The 19,943-nt window shown below is 37.5% G+C and overlaps 1 long non-coding RNA gene across 1 annotated transcript; it reads left to right on the top strand.

Annotated features, from left to right (window-relative positions):
- The first annotated feature begins 8 nt into the window (after window positions 1-8).
- Window positions 9-6,196, top strand: LOC132152365 (uncharacterized). Its single transcript, XR_009436496.1, has 4 exons — window positions 9-259; window positions 671-735; window positions 5,418-5,554; window positions 6,170-6,196. It is a non-coding gene; the product is annotated as an uncharacterized LOC132152365 (long non-coding RNA).
- Window positions 6,197-19,943: the final 13,747 nt, after the last annotated feature.

Below are 19,943 nucleotides of genomic sequence, written 5' to 3'. Positions count from 1 at the left end.
GCGCGTGCTTTGAAGTACAGCTGGCTGCAATACTCAGCCAATCTGAGCGCGCGACGAGCCGCGTCCGACCAATGAGTGACGCGACCATGACAGAAATACTAAAGCTGCACGTCAATCAATGACTGGGGTACTGATCCCACTGTCAAGCAATAAGCCATCAGCTATTTTTCATCGTTTTTATATATATGTGGCCATCAAGGCGCAGAATCTGCACAGACTGTATAGTGCTCAGCTCATATTGGTATTTAATCCTCCTATGGTAAGCTTCTCATCTTGATTTTATGCATGATATCCATATCTGTTTTGTGTGTCGATGTGCAAACAGATATGCTAAAAATTAAAGGTTCGCACGCGTACCCATTTGCAGCTGTGATTGCTTTTTATTTTAGTGATGTGGTTATTTTGTAGGTAGTTACATTGTGATTTGATGCAGGGGTTAAAACCATAACGGTATTTCTGTTTAGGCTCGTTAGCGTTATAAAGTGACATTAAGCAGCCATGTTTAGAGTGGATACAAAGTCATAAGTATCATGCAATGTCAGTGTCAGTTTCTTTTCTTGTTATTTATTTATTTATTAATTGTATTGTTAAAAAAATAGGAATGTTTTCGTCATGCTTTGAACTTATTGAACATTCAAAATATTAAAAATATGTCGAACTTTCAAATTAGAACCGGTCACTGAAACGCGATCTTGGATGAAGAGGACCGGAGGGGCACCACTGATCCCACAACAGGTGTGTTAGACTTTTGTTGAGAGTGTTTCGTGTGTGAGAGAGAAAAAGAGGGAGGGATGTGGGGGGCGCAGGTTAGGGTTTGGGGTGTTAATGCGCGCGCGCTCTCTCTTTCTCGCGCTTCCTTTAACTGCTTTCAGAACAACACGCGAACACGTGACTCAAAATAAATAAAGAAACAAAATAGAAAATCGTTAAAAACATTTTAGACATAATTTTATAATTCATATATAAATGCTTAATGCAAAGGTTAAGAGCTAAGTGATATATAAAATAAATTAATAAATTAAAATATAAAACAAATACCAATCATTTGGATAAATAACAGATGAAATAATTAATAATCACGCTAATACTTTTTCTTTTTTCTCAGTACTTCTTTTTTATAGATCAATGCATTATAGCACTGTCCTGTGCTGCTTGTTAAAACATTTAAGGGTAATGACATAATGTAGCCTAACAATGGCTTGCTTTTGAATGAATCGCCTCTTTTTAAAAGTTAAAGCAATTTTCCTGAGAATGGCACCTCCGAAACGCTGTGCATTACTGTATTCAAAATGACCAAATAATGCTCCATTATAGCGGCTGAACGCTCCCAGTCAGGCTGAATGTAATTTACTCCGAAGCGCTGCGCTTTAAATTCCCTCCTATGGAGAGAGCTGGGGAATATAAAACAATTTATTCAAATTCAAGTGCTGGAGGCTCGAAAATCGCTTGATTTCCGCAATCACTGCAAATTGACGGAGGAACAATTAACACTATTAAACGTCTGTTCAGCGTAAACAAATTGGCTTGAGGCTCAGAGAGGTTTAGGTTACATATTTAGATATGTGTGTATGCGCATGGAGCTACTGCTTGTCTATTCACACTGCTGCTGCTGCAAATGAAATAAAACTGGGGCATCTGATGTGCTTTTCTTACCAGTTCAGGCGAAATGTGTCCAATATGAGAGGCTGATGAAAACAGGCCAATAAACAAACTACTCACGATTAATATAGAAATTAATATATTCACTTTGAGTGGTTTCTTTTAATTGTGGATCGATTACTTCCATCAGCATTTATGTGTCAAACAGGCTAAATGTAAATGTTTAAGCTACATTAGAAGCTACAGAAAGGAAATAAACATTAAACGGCATATTTAAAATAATAATAGCTAATAATAGAAAATGTTTTGTAATTTTGTTATAGGCCTACCCGATTTTATTTTTGTTTAGGAAAATAAAATAAATATATGCATTCGTTTACAAATAAGCAAGTTATGTTAACGTATGCTGTCATAATTCTATTTTTTATTTCTATTTATTTAATTCTGATCACCAAAATTTAACCGGACTTTACGCTCTGCATATTTAAATTAAAACTAGATTTGTATTAAAAAGCACAGTCCGGCTGGTGGCTTGCGAGCACTTTTCTGTGGTAATTAGGAGCCTATAACAAGTCATTAGATTGATCAGTGTACCTTAAACAATGTGGGTGATTTATTTGGTAAGAACAAAACGCTGTGCATCTATTGTCTCGAGCCTGAGTGACGATATACATCCATCACACAGCGTTAAACAGCACAAGATGAATGATTAATCCGGACCTATTCATTAAAAGGGTCTGGGCCGCTCCAGAAGCCCTGTCTGCACAGAAGCAGGGAGAGAGGGCTTTTCAGAGGAGACTCTTTCTCGGTTGCCGCTGGGATTAATTTGTCCCCACCCTTAAGAGGAAACGCGCATTTGTGGATAATTAACTAATCTGGCTCATTTTAAATCCCTCTCTACTACAGGTCCTTCACTTGATCACCCCAAACAGCCTGGTTTCCTCCCTCTAACAATTCAGGGAGAGTCAAAACAAATATTAACTCACATCTCAGTTGCTTTTTTTGCAAATCGTGTCACTTCTCGAGGCACCTCGTGTGTTGGTTTGATTAAATGTTTCTATCTGGAAAATAAAAAAAATAAAAAACTGTCCCGTGGCCAACACAAAAAAATGTCCTGTGTTTGTCCACTTCATGATTTTGACAATAAAACAAATGCTTGTTATGTCCGCTGACAGGTTCAAGCATGCTCAGTGAGCTCACCGTGATGCGAGGCTCAAATACTGAGGAAAAAGACTTCATCTGTGCAGTAAACAACTGTGTTATTTTTTAATAAACAAGTATGTAAGACGCGGGGTTTTGTGAATGTCTTTACGCGGGTGACGCAAAACAAAGCGCCGTGAAGAGAAACGCCATTATTTATTTCTGTTGTTCAGATTTAAGAAAGCAGAAGAAAAGATGGGTGGGGTTTTTCGATTTGCAGATTCACGCGTATAATAAATCAGCTAATTTATTAACAGGACACATCTCTGTTGGATATGTTTCCATTGTTTTTAGGCAGATGTGGAAGCGCACGGGTCACCGGTAACGAGTGCCCGTCGCCTCATTCAGCTCCAAGTAAACCTGCAAACCAAAGAATACAGATTCTACTTAATATAGTTGTTGACACACTACGGAGTTAAACCAATAAAAATCTTATCATTGTTTATAAGGTGTAGTTTCAGATGAAGTCTAGTGTCAGGTGCATTTTATGGGCCCGCAGTTATCAGGAAGAGCTCATTATTTCATCTTAAAAACAGGAGGACCAGATCACAGCCTTCTGTGACCATTTCAGTATCCAAACATGGTGATCTCATCCGTGCACATTATGATTTCGTAATTTGCTCACAGACACAGCTCCTGTGGGGGATCGCTCTGAGTCTGACGAGCAGCGCGCGGGTCAAGGCGAATGATGTCGTGTTTGTTCATTAGTGGCCGGTGAATGTGGCCTGTCTGATGCTCGTGGCACACTAGAGCAACAGTGACACTGCGCACATTAGTGCACGACTGCTTCTCGGGCATTTGCATGCCATTGGATTAAAAAAATGTTTGTTTGTTCTTAATAGATGTTTGTTAATGTTAATATCTTCTTGGGATATGGACTAAGTGATACTATCTTACTTTTTTGCATGCTATTTTATTTATATATTTTAGTTCGATTTTAATTTTAAGATTATAATTATATTTAATGTTATTATTATTATTATTATTATTACTACTACTAGCCTACTAGATGTATAGTTTTATTTTTTTATTTTTTAAATAATAATACTAATTAAAACATAAAATGGATTTAAATATTGTTTTAAATGCTATTTTTCCAAATCAAAACAAGAGGGAAAACATCTAAGGAAAAAGTACTAATGCATTTAGCACGTTAGGTCGCGTTCCCGAGACGCAGTCGCGATCACGAGACTCGTTGTGTCAGGACTCTGTCGTGTTCGCGGCGCGCGGAGAATCCAGCTCAGATAAACACACGCGCCAACAGGTGCTTAGTGATTCACGGCTCGAACACTGCTCGACGAGGCTGTCTTCTGTAATTTGTGGCGCAGAGGGATGGGTTGTGTGGAGAAGAAGTGCTGCGGTCCACCACTGCTCATCTCTGTAGTGACCGAGTGACTGACGGCTCTGTCCAGATGCGTTTGGACTCGCCTGAGATCTCGTGAGACGCCAGCGGTTTGCTATGAACCTGTCACAAAGAGAGAGAAAGAAGCGGGTTCAATTCGATTTATAAACAGCCTGCATAGCACTTACAGCCATAAAAAAGAGCAAGATAATATGGTATTGTAATTTCAGTACGATTTATATATGATGGTTTATGAGGAGGCTGTTGCTACATCACAGCGCAGTGCATCGCCTTAAAGATATACCTTGCAAAAAATATAGCAATTCTGCCTTTATTTTTTCTTTGAGGTCCTTTTCAAGTACTGTTTCAGAAACGTAATATCTGATAACATCAATGAACCATTCAAACACAATACTAAGTCGTTTTTTTTTTTCATTAGTCGTCTTTTATGCTCACCAAGGCTGCATTTATTTGATTAAAAATACAGTACAGAATAGTAATGTTATAAGGTATTATTACAGTTTACAGTTTTCTATTGTAATATATTTAAAAATGTAATTCTGCGAGGCAAAGCTGAATTTTCAGCATGATTCCTCCAGTCTTCAGTGACGCCCTTGATATCTATGTATCATTTCTGTAAACTGATACACTGTGTGTTATGATATCATGGCTATCACATAATTCTTGGCCTTCATCTTTAGCAAGTCCAAGCAGATTTGACGGCCCTTGCAGTGTTTCATTCAGCTGTTTATAGAGAGGTTCCTTCACTACTTTAAAGGTCACTCTTAAAGTGCCCTTGAATTATATTCTGCTGTCAGATTGGATGCGTTATTCTGGACAGAGAAAGACCTCGAGCCCTATGTCATCAATCTAAAGCAATTTCAGCCCTATTGGTTTCTGCGTCTCGACCAAGCAGTGATTCTCATTCCCAGCAGCAGGTGAGGAGGAGACACCCTTCCCCGAGTGAAGGACTCTTCAGCTGCTGCAGAAATCGCTCATCCTGCTCAACATGAGGCCGTGGTCTCACTCCACCACTCCACCCGCACAAACTATTTACCCCTGAATCCCTAATCCAACAGATCTATTATGGGATTAAAGGCCTTGTTATCAGGCCTTGTGCTGGAATAATAGCAGAGCGTCAGTTTGAATTCAGGTCATCCAATAGATGTTATTTTCCTTTGTCTTTTGGAAATGAGACAACGTGACCGTGTTCTTTAGTGTCTATATGGTTCTGATGACCGTCCTGTCAGTGTGTGCGCTGTGTCTCTGTTTTCAGGAAGTCAGCTCGACACAACAGCGCGCCGCATCTCAAGGCTTCCTCTTCCGCATCACTGAGCCAGATAAAAACACTGAATCCAGGCACCACCAACGCTGCCTTTTGCCCTCCTCACAACTCACACACACAGCTGCCAGGTATGGGGTTTGTCTGTCTCACACTGTGCATCTGTCTGTCTGTATTGGTTGAAAGCTTTCTTTCTGCACCAGACACAGTCAATGAAGGGGCAAGAATGAAAGAAATTAATTAAGAAATAAATAAATCAGGCCGCATTCTTTTTGGAGTCCTGTTAATGCTTTTAAAATGATTAATCAAACAATCATTTGCTGCCATTGCTAACTTCATTTTATGTACCAGCACCCACTTTGATGTTTATTTTATTAAATTTACAGTGGCTCCAAAATGCATTTAGCAATTCACCTCATTATTTAATTGTTAATGAGTTATGTTTTCACTAAAATATTTCACTTACATTTTATTTCACTAACATTAACTAGAAAATTTCACTTTAACAGAAAACCGATGTTATAATTCAAAACCATTTTAAAGAATTAATTCATTTTATTAAAATTATATTTTATTTTTGCATTAATTGTTTGCATGATATGTGTGCTTTTAAGTACACAATGTATTCAAAATAAATGCTGCTTGGTTTGATATTTTGTATTTAATGCAATGGCACTCATAATTGTTTAACTTGACAGTAAAGACTATTTTATTTTATTTCAATTATTTTTTATTGTTTTCAATAGGCTCCAAACTGAAGTTCAGTTCTGGATGATATTGTTGATATATTTCCTGGCTGATATCGTTGATCAGAACTCTTGTCTTGGGTTTTCTCTGATGGTTTCTATCAGGGTGTGTAGGATGTATATAATGTATGTTTCTCTGTCAAGGAGGTGTGTGCGGTATGTAAAGGCTTCCTGTCACGCAATAGTTTTATGTTCTGCGTTGAGTCATGGTTGAGAGCGTCTGTCTGTCCAGGTCGGAATGGGACCGCACCTGTTCCTTCTCACACACGTTTACCTCAGCAGCCATGAGCAATGCAATGACTCCCTGTAGTTTTATAGCCACCTCGTCGTGGAGGTTACTCATCACTGCAGTGTGCAGGAGTCCTCAGAAATATATCCACAAAAATGCATCCAGATGTTAGTATGTTGCTTAAGAAGAAATCACAAGGGCTGACATGAATCAGAGTGTGAAGTTTTGGTCAGAACGATGTTTGCACACTAAGTAATATTTATTTAATTAATAATAAGTTACATTTAACAATCTGCAGCTACTCATGAAGTAGTAAGCTACTGTCACACACTACTGTTCAAAAGTTTGGGGCTGGTAAAAGTTTAAATATGGTTTTAATGAAGTCTTTTAATGCAAGACTTTTATGCAAAAATACAGTACAAATAGCAATATTGTGAAATATTATTACGTTTTAAAATAACTGCTCTCTATTTGAATATATTGTACTGTAAAGTGTAATTTATTCCTGTATTTTCAGCATCATTACTCCAGTCTTCAGTGTCACATGGTCCTTCAGAAAACATTCTAATATCTTAATTTGATGCTCAATTTTTTTTTTTATTATTAGCAATGCTGAAAACAGTTGTGTTGCTTAATATTTTTGTGGAAAACATTTACAGAAAACAAAAGCATTTATTTGAAATGGAAATATTTGGTAACGATGTAAGCGATGTAACGATGTGACTTTCATTCATTCAGTCAATCAGTCAATCAATAAAATCTTACTGACGCCAAACGTTTGAAAGGTGTAGGTATGTTTAGTTATTGTTTTCTGTCGTTCATCCAACTCAAAACCAAAACCAGTTCCAGGCTGACTGCTGGTATTAACAAAGTAATAATTGAAAAAACATAATTTAAAGTTAAAGGGATAGTTATCCAAAAATGAAAATCTGATGTTTATCTGCTTAGCCCCAGGGCATCCAAGATGTAGGTGACTTTGTTTCTTCAGTTGAATACAAACAAAGATTTTTAACACAAACCGTAGCAGTCTGTCAGTCTTACAATCGATGTGAATGGGAATCACGGCTAGAACATACAATAATAAAAAAAAAGACAAATTAAACCCTGCGGCTCAGTATTTATCATTGAACAGTATTTATATTGTTTTTTACGTCTGCGTGGACAGATGCGCGGCTGTCCGCGAGCCCTCTTGATGACGAAAATTACATAATGCGGATGGCGTGCGGATGCAGATGGTCCAACTGGCGCACGAGATGCGATGACAATAAAATTGCGATTGCATTATAATGTTTTTGTTAACCTATACAGTTGAAGCAACTAGATGTAGAGCTGCTGCGATGTTCAATCAAAATATTGCGAAAATAGAGAATGTGGAGAAGATCTTGTTTACGTCAAAACTAAAACCAAGCCACACAGAAAGCATATTTCAAAAATTTTCTAGAGAGGGACATATTCTATCAACATATTCTATCTCACACAATAGAGCCGCATGTTTAGAAAGCCATGTAAAATTAAGTTCAATTTTTTTCAAAAACATATCTCGAGACATGCACACGATGCTTTGTTTATAGTTCTTTAAGCTACTTAATTATAATTGGTTTATAAACATTATTTAAAATATTATCCACAGTCATATTTTCTTATGCTTTGAATAAACGTGCATTAGTAATATTTTCCCCAATGCGCCCTCTTTTGGTCTCAGAAGAGAAGCCAAAAGCTTTTCTTCACCCTAACTGAAATTATGCATTTTAAATTCGAATTTAGTTTTTCAGCTATTTTGACAGCCCTAGTGGTAATGCACATATAAGTCTGCAAACCACCTTTATTGTATGTTTTAGCTGTGATTCCCATTCACATCAGTTATAAAAATCTCTGTTTGTGTTCTACTGAAGAAACTAAGTCACCTACATCTTGGATGCCCTGGGGTTAAACATCAAATTTTTTGGGTGAACTATCCCTTTAAGAACAAAAATAAGACAACTGGATGATGTCACTTGACCAGCAAACTGTTTAAATATTTCTGTTTAAATAAGGTTCAGGCTTGACACAATGAATTGCTGTTGCCAGACAGAGGCAGGTTCTAATAAGATTAGAATCAGAAAGAGCTTTATTGCCAAGTGTGTTTACACACACAGTGAATTTGTGTTGGTATCAGGAGCTTTCCAGTACAGAAGCTCCTAAAAATCTTAAAAGTTTACAGCTTTTAGGAGTGCACTAGCATGCAAATGGTCTGTAAGAGAGCAGACATGGACTAAAAGCCACCAAACTGCAATTTAAGTTTAATAGGATCTAGAATTGGTCACTAACAACAGCATAATAAATACAGCATTCCCAGACGAAACAGTGGATTAAAACCATCTCTCTGAAAAAAAAAAAGATCAATATCCTTGAAAATGCAAACCGCGTTGTTTAACTGCCAATAATGAAACCCAAGACAAGAATTCAGCACGGCCTGACTTTGATATGCTTCTAACTGCATTTCTTTATCTTCATTAAGAGGCTGCCATTCACAACAGCTTAAAGACAAACTGTTTGTCTCAGCCTTATTATGGCGACTAACTACAAACTGTCATTTGGCATCGGCGGAGCGGTCCACACTCAATGCTTATCACATGTCATCTCTGCGTGGCAGCACAGAAATTACGCTCCTCTCATGTTTCTTTTGTGCTCTCGACATCGTCTTTGTCTTACACAATTAAGGTGTTACACGGTAGAATAATTTAAATTGCCGGCACTAAAATGGAGATGGAGGCTCTTTTTAAAAATAGGAGAATTTGTTTACTGATTGTATGCAGCTATTGACTTTCCCATTACTGGAGAAGAGCTCTGATTAGTGGATGTGCCGTTTGAGGCGGAGGGGACAGGGTTACAATACCAAGCTTTTATTTTTGTTGTTGAGCAGATCTCTATGCTTGACATTACCGTTGGACATGGGAATAAAGGTGTCAAGGCAAGTCCGAGGCCATTTTCTGATAGATGCTCAACAGCCCTTGCGAGGCGAGACAGACTGTGTCAGTCTTACCTTAGAAAGCTCTCTGAAAAGGCTCTTGGCTCCCCGTGTGTGGGATTTTCATATTTTACACAGTGAATGCACAGTTATGTGTCTCAGTCTGCAGGTGATAACTATTATTCTGAAGCTGTGTGTAATGCAGATGTCTGTCAGGAAGTGATTGTTTTTTTCCGATGTATCCACGTGCAGATGTGCCGTCCTGAGGATGAAAGCCAGTCTATATGGTATGCAGTAATGAGTTTGTATGTGAAGCATTCCTTGAGGTTAACCTACTTTTCTTGTGACATTGTGGTCCCTGACAAGAAAGCACCCAAATAACAATACGTTTGCACTGTCTAAAAGAAAAAGGGTCTTCATTTAAATGCATTTAAAAGTGTAATAGCAGTATCATCATGTACAAGTGCGCTGGGAGAGGTTTACAGTGGGGAAGAGTGTTTTTTCTCCATTGACTTGCCTGTGTGATCCACTATTATGAAGTCGTCTTTACATGGCTGAGTTAAGGCAGGTCTGTGGTGACTCCAAAATCTTTGTAAATTCCCCCAATTAGTGTTCGGGAAGCTACTTTACAACTGTAGCTTGTCAAATAGTTGTTAGCTACACCACAAGCTACTTATTCAAGCTGTTTATTTTTGGCTGGCAGTATCTTTTGCTCTAATATAAATGTATTATTGTGGTAACACTTTAGTTTATGGACCCCTTCTTACTTTTGACTAGTTGCTTATTAGCATGCATATTACTAGCATATCGGCTGTTTATTAGTACTTATAAAGCACATATTAATGCCTTATTCTGCATGACCATATTTAAGATCCTTAAAGGGTTAGTTCAACCAAAAATGAAAATTAGGCCATAAATTACTCCCCCTCAAGGCATCTTAGGTGTATAAGACTTTCTTCTTTCAGACGAATCCAGTCTGAGTTATATTAAAAATGGTCTTTGATCTTTTAAGCTGTTTAATTGCACTCAGCGGGTGTTGCAGTGCTTCAGTCCAAAAGAAGTTAAATAAAAAGTGCCTATCCATAATAAAAAGTGTCTCACACGGCCCTGGGGGGTGAACCAAGTCTTCCTATTGCGAATCGATGCATTTTTGAAAGCAAAATAACTATATTTAAAATTTAATAATTACTTTAACCGGTTAGCCAGCACCCCGACGCCCTCGTCCTGAAAGCCCCTAAACTCGCACATGTCAGTGTTTACGAATAGATTAAATGAAACGGGACAAATGTAATCTTGACAAACTATGTATCATTATAAAGATCTAAGCCTCAAGCATCGACGACAGATCGCTGTTTTACAATGGAAAGCTTATAAAGACTGTATTTGCTACATTTGTGTAAGCAGTACACATGAAAAACATGAACATTAGAAACGCTGTACATACCAGATCCATCGTAATAATGAGTCATAAACACATCCACAGCTGTAAATCCCGGTTTAGTTAGAAAGGTAAGGGTCCACTGAACGACATCTCATGAAGCACGTTTAGTCCAACGAAGCAATAACGTTGTAATATGGATCATAATTCCTTTGTTTACGTTTCAGTTCTTCAGCGACAGAATTGTTTGCGTCCGTTATGGAATAACTCACGGTCAGAAACTGCGTCTTGGTGTTAAAAAAAACGGCATGGTTTTGCAGCGTACAGTGTCACAAACAGAATGAGGCGATCCACCGGATAAACGAATGAATGAAAGATAGGCGAAAGATGGTTTATTTGAATTTTGGCGCTCCCTGGTGACGCGTCGTGACGCACCTGTCAGCTGATGGAGGCGGAACTTATAGCGATCGCCTTTTTCTTTGTTTGTTTTATTTTTCAACAGTTTTTATATATGTGAGAGTGTGTTTTATGTTGAATGTGAATGTATTTGCATGATTACCATCTGTTTGAGTGCAAATCAGCCCAAATCAGCTCGCTATTACTGAATGGTCACGGCTATCAAAGTGAACGCGTCTATATGAAAAGAGAGAGTGGATTATTTACTTTGGCACATTTGTGTTACCATCTGTATAAGTGGCCATCAGCACATCAGCACTTATTTGCATCATAATTCATAGTAAATGCTGCATTTCTAGCAATCTCAGGATTTTCTGTAATTGGCAAACAAAGATAAATCTTTTTTTATTTTTCTTATTATTCTTATTTTTCTTACTCAAATTATTCTTATTGTATTTTTCTAGTGCTCAAATAAATCATTTATATGATGTCTAAGTTTATGTCTAGTGTTTTATAATTGAAAAATACTATGCAGTGGTATGTTTACTGACTAAATAGTTTGTAGAAGCCTTCAATACTATTGGGAAATATTTTTTTATATTTGGGGGGTGGGGGCTGTAGACATAGTCTCATAAAAATATTTGCAGGAGTCTCATTTTTCATGATATCTTATTCAGATTTGAAATAGAAACTCATGAGACATGTGACTTTCAACCCTTTACTTTTCTAGATTGCTCCAGGTATCATTTCATGTATTTTCATATCCAAAAAAAAATTCAAGGCACTTCAGTGTCTATAACCTTTAATATTTTTGAGTATTATCAAATCTGGTTGATAAAAAGTAAAGCCCAAAGGGTCTTCTTTCTAAAGACACCACAATTATGTTTGTAACACACTGAAGTAGGAAACTATTACAATTATAAGTTAGTTAGAGCACTTTCAGCTGTGAGTCCCATAATGGGGGGTGCTGGCTAACAGGTTAATCTATTTTACGCTCACTGTTGTACTCGGAAGCAGTTCTGAAACAAAGAGGTGAGCAGATGAAATAAAGAGGTCAGCTTTGCGCATGTGCCGCTCAGAAGTGACGAACGCAGAAGTGCAGCGGAGAGATCAAAACAAAACAACGGTCACTAATTAAAAATACAAAATGAGAATTTGCAAAGAAGAATGTCTGAGGATTTCGTGCTTCATACGTAAACTCTTGGTGCTGTTTTGCGTCTCTCAGCAATGGTGTTTACTTATTGATTGAATCACCTTTTTGAACAAATGGGTTGAATAAATGATTCAGTGATTCACTCATTAACATGGTCAAATGTTTTGTTTCTGAATGAATCGGTTGAATCTCAATGACTCACTCATTAACAGTCACTTGCTGTCACCTACTGGCGGTTTTAATTTCACATTTCGACATTCAGGTTTTAAATTATTTCAAATATCAGTATTCAATATTTTATGTCAGTTTAAATGCATCCATGTCCCTTCTGAGATACATAAACTGTGTAAATACATCTAAATGCTATTTCAGATGCAGATTCCAGAAATGTTTTCTTATGTTGGAATCAGAGGTGTCAAGTAACGAAGTACTTCGTTACCTTACTTATGTAGAAATGTTGGGTATCTATACTTTACTGGAGTAATTATTTTTCAGTCGACTTTTTACTTCTATTCCTTACATTTTAAAGCAATTATCTGTACTTTCTACTCCTTACATTTTAAAAATAAGTTTGTTACTTCTATTTCATTTCGGCTTGTTTTCATTCCGGCTTGTCATCATTCAAAAAAATGAAAAAAAAAAACTATCCAAATAAATCGCGCCGTCCGGATGAAGTGAATTTGATTGTGATTGGATGAGAAGTATAAACATATACCATTCCGACACCCTATTGGTTTGTACACGATCCATCGCACCTGCACATGACACAAATCACATCACACTCCAGCCAGGACATATCCAGTGTTGGGTTCGTTGATCAAAAAATATATTTCTTAAAAGTTATTATTTCTCATTTATTAAATGGGTGCTTTCTCTTCTTCCTCCGCAAATTAAGCTACTTTAGGTAGTTCGGTAGCGAGACGTTTGAATAAATTAGCATTTGCGATTGACAATGTTGTGATAAGTAGGCTATACCAACTTTGTGACTCGTCACCCCCCCCCCCCCCCCCCAACACTACAGGAAGCTATCAATCATGAAGGTATCAGGATTATGAGTTATTTTTCAGTTTTATTTTTGGATGAATCACTTGGATTAATTGTTCATTTTGACAGCACTATTACAATACTTCTAGGCAACTAGTCATCATATCTCTAGTTCTTTAGTTCTAGTTATTTGCATTGTACTAAAGTGCGTTCATTTTCAATGGGCATATATGCGGCTGAAACAGGTAGCCTAGTGCATCCCCAAATTTTTCAACATGAACATTTTAATATAACATTATAGTCATGATGGCCTATGGCCTTTAAAAAAATGTTTTTTTGAGGAAGTGGGTTAGTGCACAATAGGCCCCTGTAGCGTGGCCTAAGCTTTTGTTCTTAATGGCATTTTGTTTCCTTACATTACTTTTACTTTAATACTTTAAGTAGTTTTGAAACCAGCACTTTTACACTTTTACTTGAGTAAAAACCTTGAGATGATACTTCAACTTCTACAAAAGTCTTTTTAAACCCTAGTATCTATACTTCTACCTGAGTATTGAATGTGAATACTTTTGACACCAGTGGTTGGAATGAAAGTCACTAAGTACCGAATTAAGTAATTCTTATTCTTACCAAAAAAATACAAAATGGAAGACAGAGTTAAAACGGAACACAATCTTGCTACTCAGGCTGTGTATGAACATTTTTATATACATTTATTTCCTTCTTTTCCATTTAGCATTTACTTGTACTTTTACTTCCAATACTTAAGCATGTTTAAGATTTAAAAAATACTTTTCATACATAAGTACAATAAATATCATATACTTTAAGACTCTTACTCAAGTAATGGGCTATTCTAAACGGTGACTTCAACTTCTACCAAAGTAATTTTCTGGTAAGATATCTGTACTTTTACTTAAGTATGGCTTTTAGGTACTTTATACACCACTGCTGTTTGCCTCTTTAAGAAGAATTGCTTTATGTATCCCATTGTAAGTCCCTTTGGATAAAAGCATCTGCAAAATGATTAATGTAAATGTAAACAACTATACATTACTATATTGATAAATAGTAAATTAGGAGTTTATTGAGGCAAAAGTTGTACTTAATAGTTAGTTAATAGTGAGAATTGGTCCCCAAAATAAATGTGATCATTATTGTAATAAATATTATAATTTGTATACGAACCATTGAAAGAAGACACACAGTGCAAGTGCTGCTTTAATGAACTGTCAGAATGAGCTAATTCTCCAAAATGTATCATCTTTATATGAGAGGGTGGACATCTTGGCAAAGAGATTTGATTAGAACCAAGCTGCGTATGCAAAACAATATTACCAAAAATAGAGATGTAGCATCTTGTCACGCTACATTGCTAATAAAAAAATAGCTTTTTACTGGAAAAGAGAGGAGGGGTCTGACCATCTCTGCTGGCATTTGTTAGTGAAAGTGACGTGACATTCAGCCCAGTATGGTGACCCATACTCCGAATTCTTGCTCTGCATTTAACCCACCCATATTTATGCTGCCTCTGTCCCATTAAACCTACGGTGTGCTTTTTTTTTATGGTATTCAAGCAACATTCAGATGCAGCTTCAGGTCAAATTATAAAACTGTTTTCACTACTGTACTGTGCCACATTTCCAGCCCTGCAGAGCAATGGGTTACAATACTCATAGTTTATATATAGGAACTGGAATACAATGTGGTTCATCAGTACATTTATTATGTTTCTTCACTCCGAAAGTTAGTGTTTCCATTAAGGCAATATGCTGAATCAAAAATCTGTGTAGTTATTGGATGCTGGATGAAGACTTTAATTTGGATTAACAGGATGCAGTATAATGTGTGGTGTCCAGTAGTTTTGTGTAATACAGGACACATATGGCTGATGTACCGTGACCAGCAGGAGGGGAACTGTACATTAATATTGGTTTTGTTTGCTGGCCACCGTGTGTATTTCAGTGAACTAGGTTATGTATGTGATTTATAACGCATCATTTAGATGATCTACAAGATAGCAAAGCACCATGTGCTAAGGCAAGCGTCTTAGGATTGCTTATACTTAGTTTTAAGGGTTTGTTAAAATTGTGCGACTTGCTAGTGAGAAGTTTGCAGTTTTTTTCATTTTAGTTGATAAAACATATACTTCTACTGAAGAAGGGACCCATATATATACACTATAGAGACTTGCACCTCTCACACATGTCCTTCAAAACATGAAAAACTTCCAGTCTGTATGGTTTGTCTTTATTTGTGTTGCATGTTAAAAAGTGTTCATTGCGATACTGCTGTATTTTATGGCACCATGTATGTTTAACTATATCCAGCTCCTTTTTTAATCACTGTCATAAACAAAGCTTGTGAATAGAACTGGAAAACCAGCCCATAAAACAGACAATTTTCTTTTATGAATTTATGGCTCACTGTTTTCACTTGCCATTGTTTTCCTTGAACAGATTCCACTGAGTATAAATGGTTCCTCCACCACTTAACCATTAACAATTTCTGTCTTTGTTTTGTAATTATAGAAATGTTTTATCCAGTGTCAGCAGAGACATGTTTCAACATCCAGGGCTCTTCTTTTTTATCTCCTGATTATATGGTAGTGGGAACAGGCTTTTTCTTGCATCAAGATGAACGTTTGCCAAATGCTTTGAGTGTTCAACATAAAACTGTGCTGTGGCAGAATATGCCAGAATATGAGTGAACGTGCTGGTTTTCATGGCTTTGTTTGAAAGGTTGTGCAGACATTCACACCTTACAGCTAACTGGAAAAATCATCTTGATTATAGGCTTGGTGTAGAAAACAGCTGGTTATGAGTCTCAGAGGTCATGGCTGGGTTTAGTTCTGTGTTACTAGGTCATGTATCAATGGTTTCCCTCATTATGTGAAAATTCTCCAAGATTCACATGCAACATTGAACTGGGGTTGAAATGAGTAGTCAACATTATCTACAACATTGACAATAAAAAAATAGCTGTCAAATATTTTTGTCATCGGATAGTTGTTTGAGCTCAAATGACCTAATGTGAGGTCCTGCATTGATGCGATTTGAATGCAAACTGAAGAAGACTTACTCTTGGGAGATGGAAACAAAGCTGAACTAATAGAGTTTGGAAAGTTTTACAAAACCTATACTAATATACTAATGGTCAAGTTCTTTTGCATTCTTCATTTAGGGGTAAAAAGAAGTTACGTTGTAAGCAAAGCAGCACTTTACTGTTAGTTAACATCCCACCACTGCGAGAGTGTGTTTAGATAAATATGGGAAAATGAGCTCTGATTGTAGCAATGTGGATATGTTTGCACAAGGTCTGCAATCCAGTAAAGTCCAGTCACATCTATTTATTTAGTGCTTTATACAATAAACTGTTTTAAACCAAGAAGTTTTTAACTAATGGCTTCCTGGTTAACTTCAGTATGAAACATGAATAAATAGTGTCAGTGTCACTCTCAGAATTACAACTTGATTTCCTGCTGTCAAGCAGCTCTAAATGTGTATTAATATATATATATATATAAACTGAAAATTTTTATGAATTGCAAATGCTGAATAATCAACCAAATCCTACTGATTAATTGATTAAATAATCAACAATTAGTCGATTAATTTTTCTAAGAATCGTTAGAATCAATAATCAAAATGATCTTTGTTGCAAACTGGAAATCAAACTGTTGACCTCAACACTTTTGCATGTTCACTGCAAGAATCTTATTCACTATCCACCCCAATTCAGTTTAACCAGACTCTAGCTTAACCCTTAGTTAGTCTACCACTTGCATTATAAATATTGAAATGAATTAATCGTTAAGTAAAGATTACTGTATTATTCATAAGATTTAGATCTATTTGATCTATTTTCAGTTGATCCATGGTATCAGTAATTTCTGGAATAATGATCAAATGATGCAGAGAAGTGGTATCCAAATGCATGGTGTAGACAGGAGCACTATAAGCAAGAGCTTAAAGAGCTGTTTCTGGTGCTAAGGACCAGTAAAGTATGCCAGATCTTGGTGATCCATCCCCTGCATTCTCCACAACCTAACATTCAGAAACAGCCTGTAAGAGTTGCTCTGTGCAAGTTATGTGCAAATTGTATTTTTTTTTGTTGCCATTTCCCTGATTTGCAGAATTCCTTTAGTGAACCAGACAATGCAAATGTCATGCTCAAATAATAATAATAATAATCTTTATTAGTGAACTCCATTGTGATTATTTGGATTTGCACAGCAAGTAGTAGTTAATGTGAATCTGATGATCAGACCATTGAAAACTAACCAGGATTTAAGCATCTGGACAAATCTGAACCTTTTTAGGTCATTTTTTGCCCATAACGGGATGTCAGTCATTCGTTATACCTCGCTATGATAGTCATGGTTGTTTCATGGGTTTAACCATTGCTGGCTGTATGGCTGTAACCAAACAGAGAGAGTGTTTTATCAGTGCGTGATTAGAGCCAGGCAGCGGTTGGACTGGAATTGCGGGCTCTAGCAGAGACTTTTGAAGTACGAAGAAATGTTGCTCCACCTTTTACCCTGCACTATGTGCCGAGATATTTTCTGGTACTCTAATGATTTCAAAAAGGCTGTGTAAACAGAGGATTTATTTTCACTCCGAGCTTCTAAAAACTATTAGAGAGGAGTTTGGGGATCTGAGCACTGAAAACTGAAGCCTTGATGTGCCCCTGAAACAGAAAGAGCTCCACGGTAGCTAACCAATGGTCTACTTCAGCAGGGAGAAATGTGGTTTGTCTGTGAGTGTAGAAATCTTCCCATCTCATTTGCCTTAGTCTGGTAAACATTATGAGTCTCTTTCCGTGCCGCTTTGTTATTCTTGCTCAAGCCCGACAGTGGCCCAAAGCTCCCTAGAGTGCATTTTCACATGGGCTGATCGCCGTTGTTGAGCTTGGCTTCTCTAAACGCACACCTTCTCTAATTGCTACTGACACCGGCACCTGCACACGACTACATATCAAATGCAGATCTGTGGAAACTGCGCAGACTACTGAAGACGACCATTATGTTGCAGATACTTACATGCCTGTAGAATTGCAGAGTTGGTATCAAGCCAAACAATGCAGAACAAACCAATGTGGTAGATTCAAATGACATGCTGTGCTTTTTGGAATATAGTCACACCCTGAACTGACTTTTGTGGTACTTTACCTCAAAATCTTACATTTCAGCGTCTGGCACCTCTGGAGCTGCTGGAAGCTGACCATATTTCATATTTCATCAAAAGATCTCTGGGAGATGCTCTGTGATGTGGTACGGGTGATAACACTAGACATGTCCTTGTGCAAGATAACATTCTGTCCACATGTAACAATAACCAGTGGCCCTCTCTTTATTGTGGGAAGACATTTGTGTAATTGTTATCTCCCAAGGGTGGTTTGAAAAGAAGGTTAACAAGTGCATGGAAACACAGGGTGATGCAAAGTGTGTTGTCAGGCTGTAATTCAGGCTTTTGTTTTTGTTTTATTGAGTGCACATCTTTCTGGCTGTTTTTGATCTAAAACACTGTTCAGTGAACACAGTGAACACATGAGCAAATAATGTAAAAAAACAACAACAACAAAAAAACAGTAACATGGCTAAAAGGTGAATACAAGCGTTAAACAACCCCTAACCCTAAGATTTAAACTTAATTCACCTGCACCGTTTGTGAACACAATACCTGTACTCATTAGGTATTGATCACTAGTAAATCTGGCCCACCCTTAAACCTAACCCTCAGCAGGGTGTAATCAGAACATACAAAAAACGCATAATCTACTGAGTTGATATGAATTCATAAAAATTTGTAACTAATTTGCAAAAACGTAAAAATAGTTACAATCATTTGTGAAATTTACCAGCAATTTCTGAGTGGATCCTACACTATTTATTTTTTTGTCACTGTCACTGACAGCTACCCATAACACCATGGCATCATGGCAGCGAGTTTTGCACCGGCGAACAACACAAAAAGCAAGTTCTAAACGTTTTAAAGGTTTTCGAGAGGAACACCTTGGCCTGTTCTCAGCTCTAATTATTCCTACAGCATACCAAGAAGCATCAAGAGCATTTGTACCGTTTTTCCGCGTAAGTGCACACAAGTGCTTGAGGAAGACACGTACACCAGGTCTCGCACTGATGTCACAGCACAGCGATTTATCAAGGAGAAATCCTCCCGATGTACAGCACACACAACAACATTTACACTCTCTGTCACCACGATGAATTATGTGATTGCAGTCAATGAGAAAATCTACTGTATTTTGAGCACCATTTACAGACAGGCGCGTCAAGAGAGAGAGAGAGGTTGGGGGGGGGGGGGGGTTCAATCTGGTGGCGGGTGTTTGCGGCCCGTGTTGAGAGACTGTCAGCGTTTAAAACGAGCATTTTGATTAGGCTGCGATTGAGGAGTCTCTCTCTGCCTTGCCTCGTCCTGGGTGATTAGACTAAAACGGTCGCTCGTCTTGACTGGAGATCGCAGCAGTTGCACATAACACGCTCCGTGATTGAAGGTCGAAATATTTTGAATTCTAATGGAGGCTGGCTGGATGAATTGCTTGAAATAGACTGTAGAATTTCCGAACAGCCTCAACCTCCCTCCCTCTTCCTCCCTCCCTCCCCAAACCGCCCCGTGTCCGCTGTGAAAAGAACGCTTGGGAATGGCTGTGCTTGATGATCATAGAATT

This window comes from Carassius carassius, chromosome 11 (genome assembly GCF_963082965.1).
Source record: "Carassius carassius chromosome 11, fCarCar2.1, whole genome shotgun sequence".
NCBI lineage: Eukaryota > Metazoa > Chordata > Actinopteri > Cypriniformes > Cyprinidae > Carassius > Carassius carassius.
The sequence above is the reverse complement of the archived record's forward strand: the minus strand, read 5'-3'. Positions and strand labels throughout refer to the sequence as shown.